The sequence below is a fragment of the Ischnura elegans genome, chromosome 13, assembly GCF_921293095.1.
Source record: "Ischnura elegans chromosome 13, ioIscEleg1.1, whole genome shotgun sequence".
Taxonomy (NCBI): domain Eukaryota; kingdom Metazoa; phylum Arthropoda; class Insecta; order Odonata; family Coenagrionidae; genus Ischnura; species Ischnura elegans.
The window spans coordinates 14,547,035-14,565,959 of NC_060258.1; positions in this window are offsets into that span (position 1 = coordinate 14,547,035).

Consider the following 18,925-nt stretch of genomic DNA (forward strand, 5'->3'; position numbering starts at 1 on the left):
TATTATTGGTTCTGCCTCTTGACATTAATGGCATGCCAATAGCAACATCAGCTCGCTGCAACGTGTCAGGTGCGACAGCCGTGGATAGTCTCCCTGACCGCTGCAAATCTTGGACCACTGCCGAACTTTCTTCTGATGTCATAGTCCTCTGAAACCAGCAACTAACTGTACACCTATTGGCAGCAGGTCCTCCATTAACTTTGCACAAACATTTGTGAATATCCTCTACATTTCTTTTCTCCTCGGTGAGAAATTCAATCGTGGCATGCTGCTGGTAACGCACATCACTAACAGATGCCACTTTAAAACAGTCCTGCAGCTAATCTATCACTCGGAAAAGCCAATAATTTGTTATGCGCACCCGAAAAACTTCAAATGTTGCATACGTAAAATTTCGCATTCGCACCATTTTTGTCGAGTGAGAAAACAACTGTGGTGTGTTACTTAATGGGCAACCCTCGTATATTCACGTACAAGCGGAATGTTTGCGGAGCGCAGCAAAAAACTACGAAAGGAGAAAAGGATACTGTATACTATTTAAAAATTTCCTTGCAGAAGTGGTGCCACAAAATTTGTCCATTAAACTTTTGAAAGTGACTGTATGTGTAACTTTGATGTAAATATAAGTGAACTTACGGATATTTTCATGTAAATATCCCCGTCTCTGAGTTACTCTTTCATTTTCATGGCCTTGTTTACCATTTTAGTACGAAACTGAATTGAGTATTTACCAAGAACATAGGTTGACCTAAGTGAGACCTCTGCTTTAAAAAATGCTGTTTTAACGAATTTTGAACTCTAATCCTGAAAGAAATGGAGAGAGCCTCTAACTTCCTCCCTTCAGAGGGCAAGAAAACAGCTAGTAAAGGAAAGATATTGATTGTAATGATTTGTTCCTTTAATTTATAATTTACATCCGGGAGCTAAAAAGCAGTAATAAGTAAAGGGTTTTACAATAGTTTGGATTAAAATAAGGAAATTCAATTGTTAATTTTAAATGTTCCCCCTATTGTCCGGAGGAGGACTTTGTCCGCTAAACATTCGTTCACCTACGCCTTTAATATTTTGCTCTTGTGATAAGTAGTAACGTAAATATTTTTATTAACATTGTAACAACGTACGTTAATCTTTACCCACTGCTTGTTTAATTCGTTTCCTCATTGTTGACCGCAAGTTTACGACTTCCACAGGGGTAATTATGTAATTACAGAACTTCTTTGTCACTTAAAATGACATTAAGGGTTATTTAAATTATAAAGAATTTGAGAATAGTCCGGGAATACACGAATTTCATGGAAGGAATCATCGCAAGCGTTGTGATTGTGAACTCGTGCGACCTATTGTACGTTTTCGAAAGTCAATTTCTTGAGTAACAATAGGGAACTTGCATATATCTCAGATATAATCAATAGCCCCAAAATTATATAAAAATATATGTTTGCATACTTCGGTGAAAGTTTTTTTTATTAGTTTATGACGTGGTTTGCGATATTTAATGCATCAAAGATCACGAGAATTTTCAAATGCAAGTGAGAATCGAAAACGCCCGATGATTGGCTGGTAGAAAAGTGACGTCATAGTTCAGTACGAGGCACGGCGGCACGGCCGTAGTATAGGTTGCGTACTTGAATAAATGCGACGGCTTGGTTATGATTCATTTATTGAAGTGCAGACGTATCGTAGTTGTTCATTGTGACTTCAGGGCTATTATTTGATCTATTTCTCCTCCACTGAAAGCGATAGATTGCGTAAAGATGAAGGCATATGCGGTTATTCTTAGGCTGATCCTAGCAAGCTTCCTGTTACTGATTCCATCATGATAACAGGGTATTTAAGTGAAACTGTAGACATCGTCGGCTCGGAAAGTCAATGCCGAGAAATGGAAAGGTAGCTGATGTGCATCTGTAATGTTTTATAGTTCATAACAAAGTGAGACTTGCGTATAATATTGGCGAAAGCGTATACTCATGTGAAATGTGTATTCTTTTCACAGTCCGGTAGAGAGTCTTATGGTGAACTTATTTCCACCTCGAAGCTGTCGATGATACTTACAACTTAAAAATACCTTGCCTGGAGGGCGACAGCAAGCTCTGAGGAAGCCAGACTATTAATGTTTCAATTTAGTAGCGATAATATAGACGAACTTCCAACACAATCTACCATCTTGTGACTAAAAACCCCGAAGCCACTTCCTATTCTGCAGAAAGAATCGGTCAACCGCCCTTCGATCAATATAATAAACACAACGTCTTCAGGTGTTAATAAGTTACTTTTGAAATGAAATACTTCCTAAATTAGCATTAAAATGTGCTTGTTTTCCAAACAGAGTCTTTAATACATTTTGGGAGCTTTTCTCACGATATATCTGAAACCTTCTCTGAAGGCGAGCTCATCGTCATTGCGATCGGTTGTCACTTAAAAATTCCGTATCGGAAATCCTAGAGGGATGACCTTCGACGATGTCCGTGATCACCTCCACTCTCACTATCACTGGAACCCGCGGTGAAAATATCATCCCAATCCAATTTCTATTCGGTTTTAACTGGGGAAAGAGCCACATAGAACTGCATATTCTTTGGGCAACTTTAGGTTTGACTTTCCCTCAAACACCCCATTTCCCCTGTGGTGCACATCAGGATCCTATCTTTATACGATGGCCTGACAACCTTTAAATGGATCCTTGGTTTATCCTGACAACCAACTAAATGGAAATTGCTGATCCACACGTCTTCCTCTATCTCCACAGTTTCCAAATCAAGGGCCGCGGAACATTCCTCTTAAGATTGTGACTCAACTGTGACTCAACTTTTTCTGAAAAGCAAGCAACGGCGTGGAATAAAATCAAAGAATGCTGCGATTAATTTTTTGTGACCACCTCTGGATTCCATTCTTTTTCCATCTACAACTTCCTTTATCTTTCGGGGTAAACTATGGGACAAGATAATGTTTAAATATTTTCATTAATTTATAACAAAATAGAAGTTCTAAAAATACCCAAAAGTCATTTTATTAATCCGCACTAATTAGTGCAAATTAATGTGAAAGATGAATGCTGCAGACGTAGTAGTTTTCCCTAGGTTGAGTTGCAAAGTTCATGAAGTTGACAAAACGGCTAATTTTTCGGTGCGCGGAGTCATTTATTGCACTGGCCGTGTCTACATTATTGACATTTTTTGTAATAAAATAAATCAGAATTTAGGATAAAATTTCCTTTAAAATGACGAATAGTTCATTATTATAGCATGCAGTGAAGCCAGGATATAAATTTGCCAAGTACAGCGGCACATCATTTTAACGCCGAGAGCAGAAGAAAACGCTGTCTTCTTGGCTGGCACTCGAATGCATGAGGATCAACGTTGCTCTATATTTTCATATTTCCTCCCTTGATTTTAAGCATCATGGAATTTTATATGTCCTTCCGTAACTGAAATTGAACAAGTGCCATAAATAATTTGAGTCCATCGTAACCATCGAGAAACACATATCTCGATTTTTGTTCGGTAGTTGAGTTTTTATTCTACGGCGGCCGAATTATCGAAAAATCTCAGTTTCAAGTTATTCAGTCAATGAAATATGGAAATATTATTTATATTAAAGTTATCTTCGCTCACATAGCACACGGGTTTATCATTCCGTTTATTATACTCTTATTTTTCCGTAACGCTCATCCCGACAGACGGCATGCATCGAGGCTTTTCTTCTAATTTCCTCCGTGGGAATGCAGACGAAAATTTTTTCTGGGGTGTTATTGCACAGAGGAACAATTCACCACTTGTAATTTTTCCTTATTTCACCCATGTTCTCCTTTAAACGCAACGTGGCTCTTCCAAACCTGCAGTTACTGGGCTTGGATCTTGGACTCGTACTGAACTATGACGTCACAGCCAAAGATTAGTGGGGGCGGTGTTATTTAGCCCGCGAAACTGGGGCGACTTTTGGGAGTCATTTTCTAGGGTATAAACTGAATTTTAAGCGGAAAAAAGTATATTGCGGTACTAAGTGTTTACTGTAGTATATCAGCATACTGTTTATAAAAAGTATGCAATTTCCCTATTGCGGAAGTGATAATTTTTCCATTTTGATCAAATTATATATAGGTAACTTGATTTTGGATCCAAACTTCACGAATCAACCGTAGATACTCATCGGCTCTTGTAATGAGTCATTTAAAAGTGAAGCAATATGTTACATTCATAACATGAGAGGATATAGATAATTTTTTTTCGATACATGGCACTATTCGAAAGCATAATTTAATTTAAGTGCAATATCGGCAAAGTTAATTACCGCTCCCACTACTCAAATTTACGTTTAAAGTGTTTACTCAATTATTTCCACCATGAAAAACATACAATTAGAGCGCTCCCAAGTCTCTTACGTCCAAGATAATGATTTAAAACCGTCAGGTTGTCCCGAAAAGTGTAAACAAAAGTCCGATAACTTTATTAAAAAGTGTTGGTAGGTCCTACCGAGCTTTTGGAAATAGTCAGTGGCTACCGACGGGTTTACCGACAACTGTCGGTATGATTACCGACAATCGTCGGTAGAACGTGTCAGCGGAATCGCTCGTACTGAGAATCGTCGGTAGGACACGCTACCAACACCGACAATCGTCGCTGGCGTGTACAGAATTCCGCTCGAGAGAAAGTTGCGCGAAGGATATACAATGAGATTTATTACCTTTTCTGGCATTATATGTTTTACAGAAATTTTCTAAAAAAAGCATCTTAAGTGATTTTCATATATATTTCCTAGTTTCTAAACACCATGATCAATTCACTGTACCTTGCTGCCCTTTTTTCCAATCCATTCTTTCTTCACTAACTTAAATGATAGCGTACTATATATTTGTGGTGTCCATTTTTTTTCTTTGGATTTACAATATAGCAATCATGGATCGCATTTTCATAAATTCCTTTAATTTTTAACTCTGCACCCATTTTCAGCACCAATGATTTTATCTCAACAATATCTTTACTTTGGACCTTTATCTAGACATCTCCTATATCCTTCTAGAGCTTCTTTATTTCAAAATCGTTGAGCTCGGGGTTTTCAATGTTAAGATCTTTTATTTTAGTTTCGCAGTTAACAATTAAGTCACGAAAGTTTCATCTACAATTTTTTACTGAATCTAGAATAAAAGTAAATCATATTTATCACAGAAAGACCGGCTTTTGCTGACTTCTCATAAATTATCACAGATTCTCGTGTTCTCCTCTCCTTCTTCAGACTTAGTATTCTAATAACCAGGGTACTGCCAAACCTCTTTGTTTTTCTTGAATATCACCCGGTACCTACATCATCTTTTTAAACCAGCGCGTTCACACTGAATATCATTGGAGCAGCTTCTGAACTTCAAGAACTTTCCATCTCCAGGCAATATTTCTCCACATCTTAAGCATATCACATACTATCATAACATGCAAAAGGAATCTGACGTTCGAAAAACCTCAAATTTTCAAAAGCAGTCTTCTCGATAAAACACTACGATTGAGTGAGATTCCTTCAGAGCACAGATAAAAAGTACTCCATCATTCAAGAAACGTAAAAAAGTGCTCCATTAACTTGATGATTGTTGAAGAGGCACTAAAATGGTAATTAGAAAACACTTAAGATTCACTTGAAGAATTGACGAAATAATATTGTAAAAACAGTAGTATTCAATAAAATGGCATTTCATTTTTTTAATAATAATAAATTGATACATAATCATATAACTATTTCGTTATTAATAATAACTAACTACCCGTTAAACTTCGTATCTATCTTTGTATGCTTAAATAATTGCAGTTAGTTCTTTACGTTAAACTCGGGAACGACTGAACCGATTTGGCCAATTTTGTTAATAAAATATCTGTGGAAGTCCAACCATTTCATTCTCGTACCGTATTTAAACCACATTTATCTAATCACGGTGTTACAGATAATTATGTCACGATATATGTAAATACTGAAAAAAGTTTCGGTCCATCACTATAGTCACTATACCTTGTAGATTCACCGCTGTATCTTAACGCCTCGTACAATTGACAAATGATTTTCCTTTCTCCTATTGCTACTGATTTATCGGCACAATAATTCACAAACCGATCGTAGTTGAATGGTACTCGTTCAAGGGTCGCAGTAGCTCTACGTCTTCATCGATTATTTTTATTGCGTCCTGCTCGCTGTTGCTGTGTCTCTTGTTCACTAACTCCTTGCATTCTAAGCTTAGCACCTTCATTTCTAGTCGTTCTATATCGAAATTCTGCCGCACCAATACGACTATTTATTATCATCTGTCTCTCGCTGCTCATCAGTGCGGTTAGCTCGTCGCACATTTGATTGAATTCAACGACGTAAGTTTGGTAGCCATCTCCTTAGCATTGTAAACAATCAAAGAATAGAAAGTTCTCGCGTAGTCAGCAGTTAATAGTGTGACTATGTTAGACTACATACACAGCTCAAATATCTTTACTAAGCGTAAAGAGGATACTTACGAAAATAGCTTAAAGTAAGTACTAAATATTTACATGCACAAAATTTATTAAGAAATTATGAAATGCGAGCATTTTATCCACTAAATACAACGATTTTTTCTGTGAATAAACATAGAAAGAGAGTCAAACTACATAAACGGTACTGATGGTCGTCAAGGAGATTAAATCAAAACTTGAAGCATGTACGTGGTGGAAGGGTTCCATATTAACAATGAAAACACTTTGTTACTTCCACAAAATACACAGTTTCTATTTATTACCGGTTTCTATTTTTCTACTGATTTTAAAGAGGAATGAAATACCATACGACAAATTGCCCATAATAACGGATATGAGCAATCTTTGATCACAAGAATTTTAAATAGGAAATTAAAACATATTGCTCACACCAAGTCAAGTTCCTTGCTACCCGTTGGACCCAGAACTCCAACCAAATGGTGTAAAATACCTTTTATAGGCCCTTTGTCTAATGCTGTATCCCAAGCTATCCCCAAAAACAAACACAAAGTTGCTTTCTATAATAATAACACCTTGGGTAGATTGTTAAATAATGCTAAAGATGTTATTGAACCAACATTAAAATCTGGCATTTATAAATTAAAATGTAATGATTGTGATTCATGTTACATCGGCCAAACGGGACGAGACTTCAACACCAGGGCAAATGAACACAGGGCATGTTGGAAAAACAAGGACGACACGTCAGCTTTCGCCCGGCATATCCTGGAAATGGGGCACGGAAGTAGTTTCGACCCCGAAATACTCCATTTTACTTGTAAAGGAAGGAGGATGAATGCCTTCGAAATACGAGAAATAGTCATAAATGGAAACCTTGTTAACGACATAACCTTTCCCAGCCCATCCCCCTTATTACTCATCACCCTCCCAAATCGTCCAGCCCAACAACCCACCTGACAAACTGTGTCCCCCCCCCTATTCTTTTTCACGAATTACCAATCCCAGCTTGATTCCAAAACTTTTCCCCCACCCCCAAATCAACAACCACTATATATATACCTGCCCCTACCATATATTGTTTGTATTTGAAAATGGTGTAATAGCCGAAACCGGTAATAAATAGAAACTGTGTATTTTGTGGAAGTAACAAAATGTTTTCATTGTCAAGGAGATTGTTAGCCAAAAACGCTTATATTCTGCCATATGTATGACTGGTTTTTTTCAAAACTCACAGTAAATGGCGTGGAAAAAGAAAATCGAATGCAAGAATAATGTTCATTTATTTTTTTATCAGATATCTTTACACAATATATGTAACAATTATCTCTGATTTAAATATCCAAAAGAATAATATCTGCAGGCATTGACAACGCACTTTAAGTGAGTTTATTATGGAAATGATTCTCGGCCTATTACAAGGGCTCATGGGCCCTATGGAATAATAATTTAAACACATTTTAACCAATTCTGAACTTACGCAAATTTTTGAAAACCGAAATGAACGAAATCGTTCCAGCCATTCTTGTGTTATAGTGAGACTGACGAACAGAAATTCATTTTCACTAAAGACATTATTATTATTTACTGCTATTGAACTGTCTTTTTTATGGGAGAGTGGTATTGCATTATGAATCATGAAATATCATATAATTTCATTTCGTCTATTATTGGCAATATTATAATTTTCATCAACACTTTGCGATAAAAAGAGTTTATATGAACATTTATCAAACATATTTTATCTATTGGTATGGGATCTTGGCGTCTATTAATATGGGATGATTGGCCAGTTTTTGGTAAATATTTTCTTGACATGATTATTTCTGCTTTGGTATTCTTTAACAGGGATATCATTACTATTTATATTATATTAAAGGTTAGTAATATATACTCGTTTTCCAGTTTTTACAAGTGATTTCCCAAAAATTACACGTACAGAGTTGCTGTGAAGTTTGATTGTTAATCTCTGGGATTTCCCTAATTTCAGCAATAACATTTACTATTTTCCCTCAGTATTCTTAATAATAACTTCTATTTTTTCATGGGTATATGTCAGGGCATAAATGAGTACCAATCGATTTTGAGCTGAGCCATGTATGCATTGTTGCACAAGTCATGTGTTCTTCATATGAATTCATGTCTTTTTCTCCCAACAGGTTGATAACGAAAATAAGCTATAACAGACTGTGGATGGTCTACCGTCTGTTTGTCACGCCGTACCATCTGAGTATTTGGAGAATGAATACTTATGACGACCTCGTCTTCCATTTGGAGACCTTTGCGTTGGCCCTGTCTTGGCCATTTCTGTTGGACGGCGGTCATCCGTTGGCGGACTACCGATGGAATATCACGGCGACCATATTGATCCTCAACTTTATCGTCTTGCCACTTCTACTCAAGCTCAATGAGAGAATATTCAAAGAGGCACCGCAATGTAAGGACCATGACCCCTTCCCGATCAGATCGGAACTCTGGAATGATCTGAAAGCGGCAAAAACGAGGTTGGGACGTTTATTTGGAAGAAATACATCCACATCAACATCTACATGATACCCTACCACCTTTTGGATGGTTGGCAGGGGTTGATCAAATAACCCAAATGAAGCATGCAATAAGGTATCCACATGCACTCCATTAGGTCCAAAAATGTATACATGTTGGAACTTAAGACAGGCAACAAGGGACTTAGACCCACTATCGAAGCTAACAAAACAATAGTTTGAAAAATATTATGAAATTCTTTCCCAGTGTGTTATTTTAGAGAAGTCTTGTCGGGCTTTTAACTTGTGTAATTCGTAGTATAAAACTAGTGTTTCTCTCACCAACATATTTCCACGGATAACAATCTTAAATTTTGTTTCTGCGATCTTTCTCTGATGTGGCAGTTTTGGATATACAAGGGGTTTGCACAAAGGTTCAACAAAGGTATTTGGTCATACGTAATGGATGTAAACTCCTCTGTCGTCAGGAGAGTGAATAATGACGATTCGTGATGAGTTTCACTCATAATATGGTGAACGATTCGTCCGTTGAGACGAAGGTGATATAAAACAATTTAAACCGATGACAATACCCAGAGGACTTAGAGTAAACTATTAGAAAACGGAACTTACGAATTAAAAAATAGTTAACCCTAACTTAGATAACTAATACTCAACCCTTTCTAACCCAGAGCTTCAAAATAGCTGGGAGAAAACAAATTTCAACATTTTTCATTTTGGAAACTTGAGAATTTTGCCCTCAACCACAATAGGGTGGTTTCCTATTATTTTTATTGCATATATCGGAAGATTATTACTCCTGGAGTACGTATTTCACGCTTTTAGATTTTTAAATGACGATATCTATTTTTCGCGATTAAATGAAAAGTGAAACTTTTCAAGCGCGCGAAAACGCGACGGGTAAGGAAATCTCTCCGTGTGACGTATTTCTGGTTCCCCCTCCCGCCTTGTGAGGTGACCTTGATCGAGGCTCTGAGCGCTGATAGGACGCAGGATGCTAGCGGGTAGCTGAGTACTTTGCTGAATGGTAGCGCTTGGCTTAAAAAAGGTTAATTAATACCTTATCAAACGAAGAAAACTTTCCGACCTTAGCTAGTTTTAATAGGTGATTATTAAGAAATGTTTCCCTGAGCTCTGTGCCTTATGCATGCACTGGTAATCTCAGACGATGCATAACTCCTACCTTCTCCTATAGAAACTAGGTCCCTGTGACGTCACGTGGAGTGGAATCGCATGGGCGCCAATCTGGCCCTTTTCAAATGAGGATAAAAATGGACCATTGCCAATCGTCTAAACCGGTATTTTTAAAACGAATTAATTTATATATTATGAATACACTAATGGTGGGTAACAAATCTCAATCAATGCCTTTCGGTTTCTTTGATGAAGGAAACTACCCTATTATCATGGAGGCTTAATATTTCAACATTAAAATTTTCACCACAAAATGAAACATTGGGTTTTAATGGGTTAATATGGCGGACGAGCCGTCCGTTGAAACTTTGGAGATATAAAACAAATTAACGCGGTGAAAATCCCGAGAAGACTGCAAGCAAAATATTAAAAAACGGAACTTAGGAGTTTTTTTCTCTCCAGACGGTGGCCGAGTAAGCCACAGAATCATTGACGTTCGCGAAACAATTGACGACGTGCGAAGCTCTAAATAACTTCGCTAATTCCTTTGTTTACCCTTTCGTTCCACACCAATGTATATCCTGCCTGTTAGTGTCACGTTGAAGAAATATTATGCAAATAAAATTCAGGGCTGGAATCCATAGAAATTTGAGGGAATAATGAAGGTGTTTAAGGGGAAAAACTCCAAGTTATGCAGCGAAAAATGAAATGTTTTTTCAGAGGAAACATCAATGGATAAAAGAAAGGGAGTTATACGGCAAAGAACTGTGTCAACAACATCTAAACTGGTCATTTGACTGCCAAAGACAATATGAAAGGTGTTTTGAGTGATAATATGCCCTCCAACTTAAATTTGAATTTGAATTTGAAATGAGAGATAATATTACATCACTCTCTCCATCTTTGCCGCACAGTTCTTTGCCGCACACAACAGTCACTTAAAAAGATATGGATAGTTTGATAACCTTTTTTTCTTCTTTACTGTTTGGTATGCTCTCATATTGAACAAAATGGTCACATTAACTAATGATTTACATGAAAAATTACAGCATATTTAAAGGTGTATAAGAAAAAAATAAGGGTGAAACATTTATTGCTGAAAATTTCATTCCATGCATGTATTCGCGGCTGCATTTATAGTCTCTAGTATAGGTTTCCTATTATTTTTTTATTGCCTTAATCGAAAAATTAGTACTCCTGAAGTACATATTTAACGCTTTTAGATTTTTAAATGACGATATCTATTTTTCACGATTAAATGAAAAGTGAAAATTTTTAAGCGCGCGAAAACGCGACTGCTAAGCATGAATGCCGGGAAAACTCCGTGTGACGTCGTTCTGGTCCCCGCTGCCGCAAGTGAGGTGACCTTGGAGCGAGGCTTTGAGCTCTGATATGACGCAGGTAGCAGAGTACCCTGATAGCTGGTAAAGCTTGGCTTAAATAAGGATTATTAATGCCTTATCAAACGAAGGAAACTTTGGGCAGTTGTAATAGGTGATTATTAAGACATGTTTCCCTGAGCTCTGTGCCTCATTCATGCATTGGTAATCTTAGACGATGTAAAACTCCTATCTTCTCCTATAGAAACTAGGTCCGTGTGACGTCATGTGAAGTGGCATTGCATAGGCGCCAATCTGGCCTTTTTCAAATGAGGATAAAATTGACAATTAACATTCGTCTAAACTGGGATTTGTAAAACCAAATAATTTGTAATCAGCGGTCAAATAGTAGTTTTCATCACAACGAGCTCTGTGATTGTAAGTTTTGCATGATGAATATAAGAATGGTAGTGTCCTCCAGTCTTGTATTATTGTATTTGCCTATCCGTATTTCATGAGAATATAGAAATAACTAAAGTGTATGGTAAATTTTGTTAACATTCTGATAACTTCATTAATGTTTGAAATGCCAAAAAAATACTCCAGTAGGTACACACTAAAAAAGGTATATAGGTAGCAGCATGAATGCATTTTGTTCAAGATAACCTTTAATTAGCCGTTTACTCCAAATATTTGTTTGTCAACTGTAATTTAGTTGGAGTATTCTCTATGTTTTGTTGTGTGTGTTTTATAAGTTGCACTTTGTCTTTTGATTGGAACTACGTATTTGAATATAAAAATCATTATTGTTATTATTATTAAATATGATATAATAAATTAAATATGGTATGAAAACCAAACTTAATGCCTTCATTTAGCAATATCCAGTTCTCAATTTGATGCTGTTATTTTCACTGAAACCTGGCTGGCAGAGGAAATTGATTCTTCCGAACTAATTTGATCCAATTATAACATCCCAGACGGCACAGAATCCTCCGTATCTAATTCGTATGCAGATAGTATCCATTGACGAAAAGCGACGGAGCGGTAGTCAATGGATACTATCTGCATACGAATTAGATACGGAGGATTCTGTGCCGTCTGGGATCTTTAGGAAAGATCGCAATCAAATTACTTCCGGTATAACTCGTGGTGGTGGTGTGCTTATCACCGTCAAATCTCATTACAGTTCATATGAGATTACGGTACCAGCTGAAAAAATTGAGCATGTTTTCGTATCTGTGAAATTAAGGTCTAAGAATATCCTATTGGGCTCTGTTTACATCCCACCCTGTTCTACTGTGTCTGACTATGAAATCCATTGTACTTCGGTAGAGAGTATTCTTCTGTCCAGTTCATTTGGAAAAATAATTATCATGGGTGATTACAATTGACCGGGTGTGAATTGGTATTACATGGATGAGGAATCTCCTGCAACAAATGTCCATGATCAGGCCAAAATTGTAATTGAGTATTATTCATTTCTCGGTTTAAAATAAGAGAGTCAGGTTTGCAATAGCTCAGGTAACCAACTAGACTTAGTTTTTTCTAACTGTGAAAATGTTAATGTCACAACTTACCCTATGCCATTGATAAAATGTGATATCTACCATCCACCTCTTCACCTCGATATCTCCAAATGTCTTTGTACTTTTATAGTGCATCTTTTTTTGTATGCAAATCTTGACGTAGCCATGCATTGTATTTTGCCAACGGTGATAAATAAATATTATTATTATTATTATGTTTATATAAAGCTCATCCTGTAATATCAAACCAATATATTTTATTGTGATTTTGATAGCTTAAACGATTACTTACATGATATAAATTGGGCTATAGCTTACTCACTGTACCTGACTGTAATATTGCTGTTAACAAATTCTACCCAAGTAACATTTTTGGTTGGCCCTCTGTTGGCAGATGGTGGGACACAGCGGTTGGCCCATGGTATGATTTGGCCACCTCGCCAACCGTATCCCAACCAACGATTCCCCAACGATGGGCCAACAGAGCATTACAGTCGGGCCTTCGTATTCCCAACCCAAGGCCAACAAATCTCCGACGATACACCGTTGGCCCTTTTAAATTCTGCCATCCGTTTCCCAACAAAAGCTATATTTTACCGGCATTTCTCATTTTTATAGAATGAGAGTTAAATTAATTTACCTTCTCACTTGATACGATACCGGTAGAATCTTTACCTTTAACTCCCTATAAATCAAAATGAAATTAAATACATTAAAAATCAATGCTATAGGACAAAGTAAGGTTACAGTGGTTAAAAGTGGAAAACAAAAAATCAATATCAGTTCAGAAGGTCCCCTACTTTTATTTTCACAAATTAGGACAATTTTTATTAGGACAAAATTAGGAAAATTTCAACAGCACCTTTCCATATTACAATATGGCACACACAAAAACTGTCCATCTTCTTTGTAGGGCAACAAAACACACTTAGATAAAATCTGGGTGGACTGCAATTTGCATCCAGCAACTAATTTTTTTACTACAAATATACCAATGGTACCACTTCTAAGAGGTACCTAATTCAAAGAAATCCTCCTTAATTTCAAACATGTCACACTGCAAGATGTACACCCCTGATGAGTTATTTGATTCAATTGCCTTCACAATTTCTATTCTCTGGTCTTCGGTAACGAAATTGTTAAGTTTAGTCCATTTTACTTGGATTGGATTGGACAATTGGATTAATAAGTGCAAGATTTAGGGATATTAATAGGAATCACAGAAACACTGATTGAGTATAATAGTTGATGTATTTTCCATAAAATAATAATTGTGCAGTTGTTATTTAGGTTTACTCATACAAATTCAATCTCATTCTCTTCAGAGAGGACTAAATCACTCACTTTGTCCATTGAAACACTGTTTTCATTAAAAATTCCACTTATGCTAGATATGCCACAATCTGAAAAAATATACATATCGATCTATCTAAATTAATGATGAAAAGTTTAAAATTCCACGAAACTATCTGTTTAAGGTAACATGATTTTAGGAATGCCAGTTTTGTAAGACTTACCAAATGAGGTCAATGCGTTATTTTTGTTAGAAGCACTCGACTTATTTTATTTAACTGCTATCACAAAGACAAAGCCCTTACAACCAAACAAGTCTTGGTTGTTAGGTTGCTAGGGAAACATGTGAACCGTATCCTGCAACGTATGCAATCGATGTATACATCGTGCTTATTCACGGCCCATATCGAACTTCCATCGGTTAAGTTAGACTCGAAACAGACAGATCTTATAAGTCTACAATTTTTCATGTGCCCTCCGGGATATATATACTAACAAGTTGCATTTAAGAAGCCTCCGCTTCTTGGAACCATTTATGTCAAATACCATGCTGAAAACACCAGAAAATTAGCAGAACATTACTTAAAAAAGAGTTATACATAATATCCAAAAATTATCTTATAATATATTCTTAAAAAATTAACTTAAAATAATTATTCTGCCTGCACATAGTCGGTAGCATTGACTGTCAAAGCAAGCGATTATGCCATCCCTATTTTTTAATGAATAGATGCTACCGATCTGATAACCATTTGATACGATAAATCGATTACAATGGAATTTCGCCAATCTCTACGTTGAAGATCTTGTCGGAATTTTGTTTGCAGCTCTCATGGCGGAAATTGAGGAAATGGTATGATGTCCCTACGGTGGCCCAATGATAATCTATTTCGTAGGGCCATCGTTGGGGATTTCCGTTGGGCCAACAGCATAAACCGTTTCGTTGGGCCGACGAACAATATCTGCGTTGGGCCAACAGCGGAATTTGGTAGGCATATCCACCCACAATGAGCCAACCGTGACTACGGTTCCCCAACCGAGGCCCAACGGTCAATGTTACTTGGGTACTGTACTCTGTATGATGGAATTGCTATGTTCACGCCTATAATTCGTGTGGGAAATAGTATGTACCCAAGATGGTTCTCCTCTGATTTGAAAAAATTGATTGAGGAAAAGAAACTGTCTCATAAAGCCTATAAAATTACTGGTTATCAAGATGATTATCAAAAATCTGCTAGTCTCGGTAAAAAATGTAAAAATCTGACTAAATTATGTCATGCCAATCACATTGATTCTACCCAAAATAATATAATTGGCAGTGTGAAATATTTCTGGTCACATGTAAATAACCTTAAAAAATCAAATATGTTACCAAAACTTATATGTACCTACAGAATGAAAGATGTGATAATCCACAAGGAATAAATAATTTGTTTGCTAACCATTTCTCCAAAGTTTATTCTACTATGTCCCAGGTAATATACCCTCATTTCAGTTCTCAAATACTTTCAGCATATCAAATGTAAAACTCTCTACCAATGAGATTCTTATAAAATTGAAGCAACTTGATACATACCTCAAAAAGTATGGGACCAGATGGTATCCCTCCAATTCTACTAAAAGCATATTGTAACTCCTTATTGTATCCTTTGTATGTTCTTTTCAAAATGTCTTTAGAGAAGGGTGTATTCCCAGATTCATTCAAAAATTAATTTATAGTCCCTGTCCACAAAATTGGAAACAAGCATGATGTGATCAGCTTAACCTGGATCCGCCCAATGTAACATAAATGTCACACCCTGTATCGCTGCACTGTAATGGCTCTTGCATCGTTCGGGCACGGTATATTGTTGTGTTTTATACCTTATAAGAAAGAGGAAGCTAAGTGCTTCAATTCAAGGTAAGAATTGTCAAGTGAGAGTGAAGACCTATCCTTTGAGTACCCCTGGTACTTATGCGCCTTCCCTAGACACTAAAAATGGACGTTCACTTTGTGTAAATATTTAATTTTTTCATTAACTATATGCGCTACAGCGACAATTTTTGGTATGTATCAACATAATGATACAAAATTATTAATAATACATTAATATGTTTGGTATTGCTTTCCATTTTTGTAATATACTCTGATAAATGTTACTGTGACATAAATGTCACATTGGGCGGATCCCTATGCAAATCTTCAAAGTTTCGAATTTTATGCTCTAGTTAGAATTTATTCCATTTTCAACGTTTTTTCCTTCGTATTCCCGCCAAAAGACTTATTATTTATCAATTAGTCGATAAATTTGCATTTATTAACTTTTATTCCGGTAATTACTTTTGAATTAAATTTTTTAATATTAGGGATATCGATAGCTCAGAGATATTACACTGTGTGAAGCCAAATAGCTTCCGGAAAACGAAGACTTTGACGAAGTACAATATACCTTGAGCTACCAGAAGCAGCAATTGTCACTGATGAGGACATTGCAGATGACCAGGCTGGTGGACTTGTGGAAAATTTAACGGGAAGACAACTTCGGGCAAGAGTGGAGCTTGTTTTGCAGCTTGATAATGATAATACTAATGAATTTCAAGAGAAGTCCTGAAGTATTTCGGTACCAGTTAGATGTAAGGAAAAGGATTCGAAGTCAACGAAGCTTACATCACTTCTCCAATAGAAAAAAGTAAAAAGAGAAGCTGCCAATTTGCGACAAGAAGGTCATTTTGTAAGAAATAGGTTATTCCCCGAAACAGATCTTCCTGAATAGAGGGAAAAATTAGGTGCAGAAATTTTTTAAATAGCTTTTTCGGATGACATTCTTATTTCTCATGGCAGAATTAGATAATTATACTACTTCTATTGTTTTTTCATCTTCTAGCATCAGTAAAGAGGAGATGAAAATTTTCATTGGGATTTTACTGTTATGAGGTTGTAACTGGTTTCCATCCAAGCGATGCTCCTGGGAAGATTCTGGGGGTGCTCACAACTCAATGGTTACCGTAGCCTAGCGAAGGAATAGGTTCTTTGTGATGAGTAGATACCTTCACTGTGCAGACAATACGATGCCCGACATAATAGACAAATTGTGGTAGCTTCGCCGTAGATCACTAAATTGAAAGAACGTTTCAGAGGGATTTTTCCCACTGAAAAAACTCTCTTTTGGCAGGAGTATGATTGTGGAGTATTTTGGTATCCATCCTTGCATGTAATTCATTCGGCGGAGGAAAATCAGTTTTGGTGGTAATGGTGGAATATTTTCCTTGACTTTTGGATGTAGCTGTTCACAATCTGAAGCTGTTCACAATCTGTTCACGAGCGAAATCTGGTCATTGCATGTCACAATTAGAGATCAGGCGTGTAATAATGCAAACATTACTGACCATACATCGATGCAAAGGCAAGTATAGCCGCCGTACTACTTCATTTTCAACAGAGGCAGACAGTGAAATATGTTACGATGCTAATGATCAATTAGTCTCAAAAGATTGCGTCGCCGTGCTGGAGAACATTGCGCTTCCGTCAAATGCACTGCATGCGATGCATGAAATATGGACAAATATTGCTTTACTACTTACCACTCAAAATGGTACGTATACACCGGCATTGAACTCTAAAGCAATCTTTAGTTTATATGAAACAAATTAATTCAAATTTAATTCAATTTTATAAGGTATTACACCCTTATATGTTGTGAGAATATTTTTCAAACATGTATATTTATTCTATGTATTTTCCAAAATTGGGAAATGCATTTTCAACTATTTTACTTATTAGCCATGTAAAAATATTATTTAAATGTACCTTCAACAAATCCATTGATTGTGTCAATTCAAGGTTCTGTAATTTCATAACACTACTGCCGAAAACTTAAATTTATACATAAATTTAAAATAATTTTTCTTGATCTGTATTTGACAAGTTTATTATATAAACATTATACATTTAAATGTACCCCAAACTTGTGAAATAGCATTGAAAAAATCCAAAACACTTCTACATCTTAAAAAATCACAATTTACATCGAAAAATTTATGAATCGCGGGCAATGGAAGTCTGAAAATTATTGCTAAATTTTTAAACAATTTACTTTAAATTTAAACAAAAGCTTGAAAATAGTGTACGTAATTAATAATATGTTTTTCTAGTGTTTTTTAACATTTAAATGAACAGTGCAGCTCAAATGCGAAAAATATTTGCTTTTTCTGGGGAAATATTACCTTGCACCAAAAGACAACAGATCCGCCCAATGTGACATTTATGTCACAGCCTGTATCTCGGAAACTACACAACCGATCAACGAAATATTTTCAGAATGTAGTAAAAATGAGACTCTTACCATTTCCCTAGAATATGAATTATTAATCTCCAAAAAAATATTTTGGGCGGATCCAGGTTAAGGTTGGATGGCGATATTTGGTGAAACTTGTTCGCAGGAAACATAATGAAATACACTTTTGTATGTTCCACAAGAGTTTTTAATTCCGACCCAGGTTTCGGCAGTACACACTGTCATTATCAAGGTTGATAATGATAATGACAGTGTGTACTGCCGAAACCTGGGTCGGAATTAAAAACTCTTGTGGAACATACAAAAGTGTATTTCAAGCATGATGTGAGTAACCACAGACCCATAGTAATACAGTCCGCATTGGCTAAAGTCCTTGAAAGCCTATAGTCACTGATATGCTAAGCCCTTTAATAGAAAACATACTAACTAATGAACAGC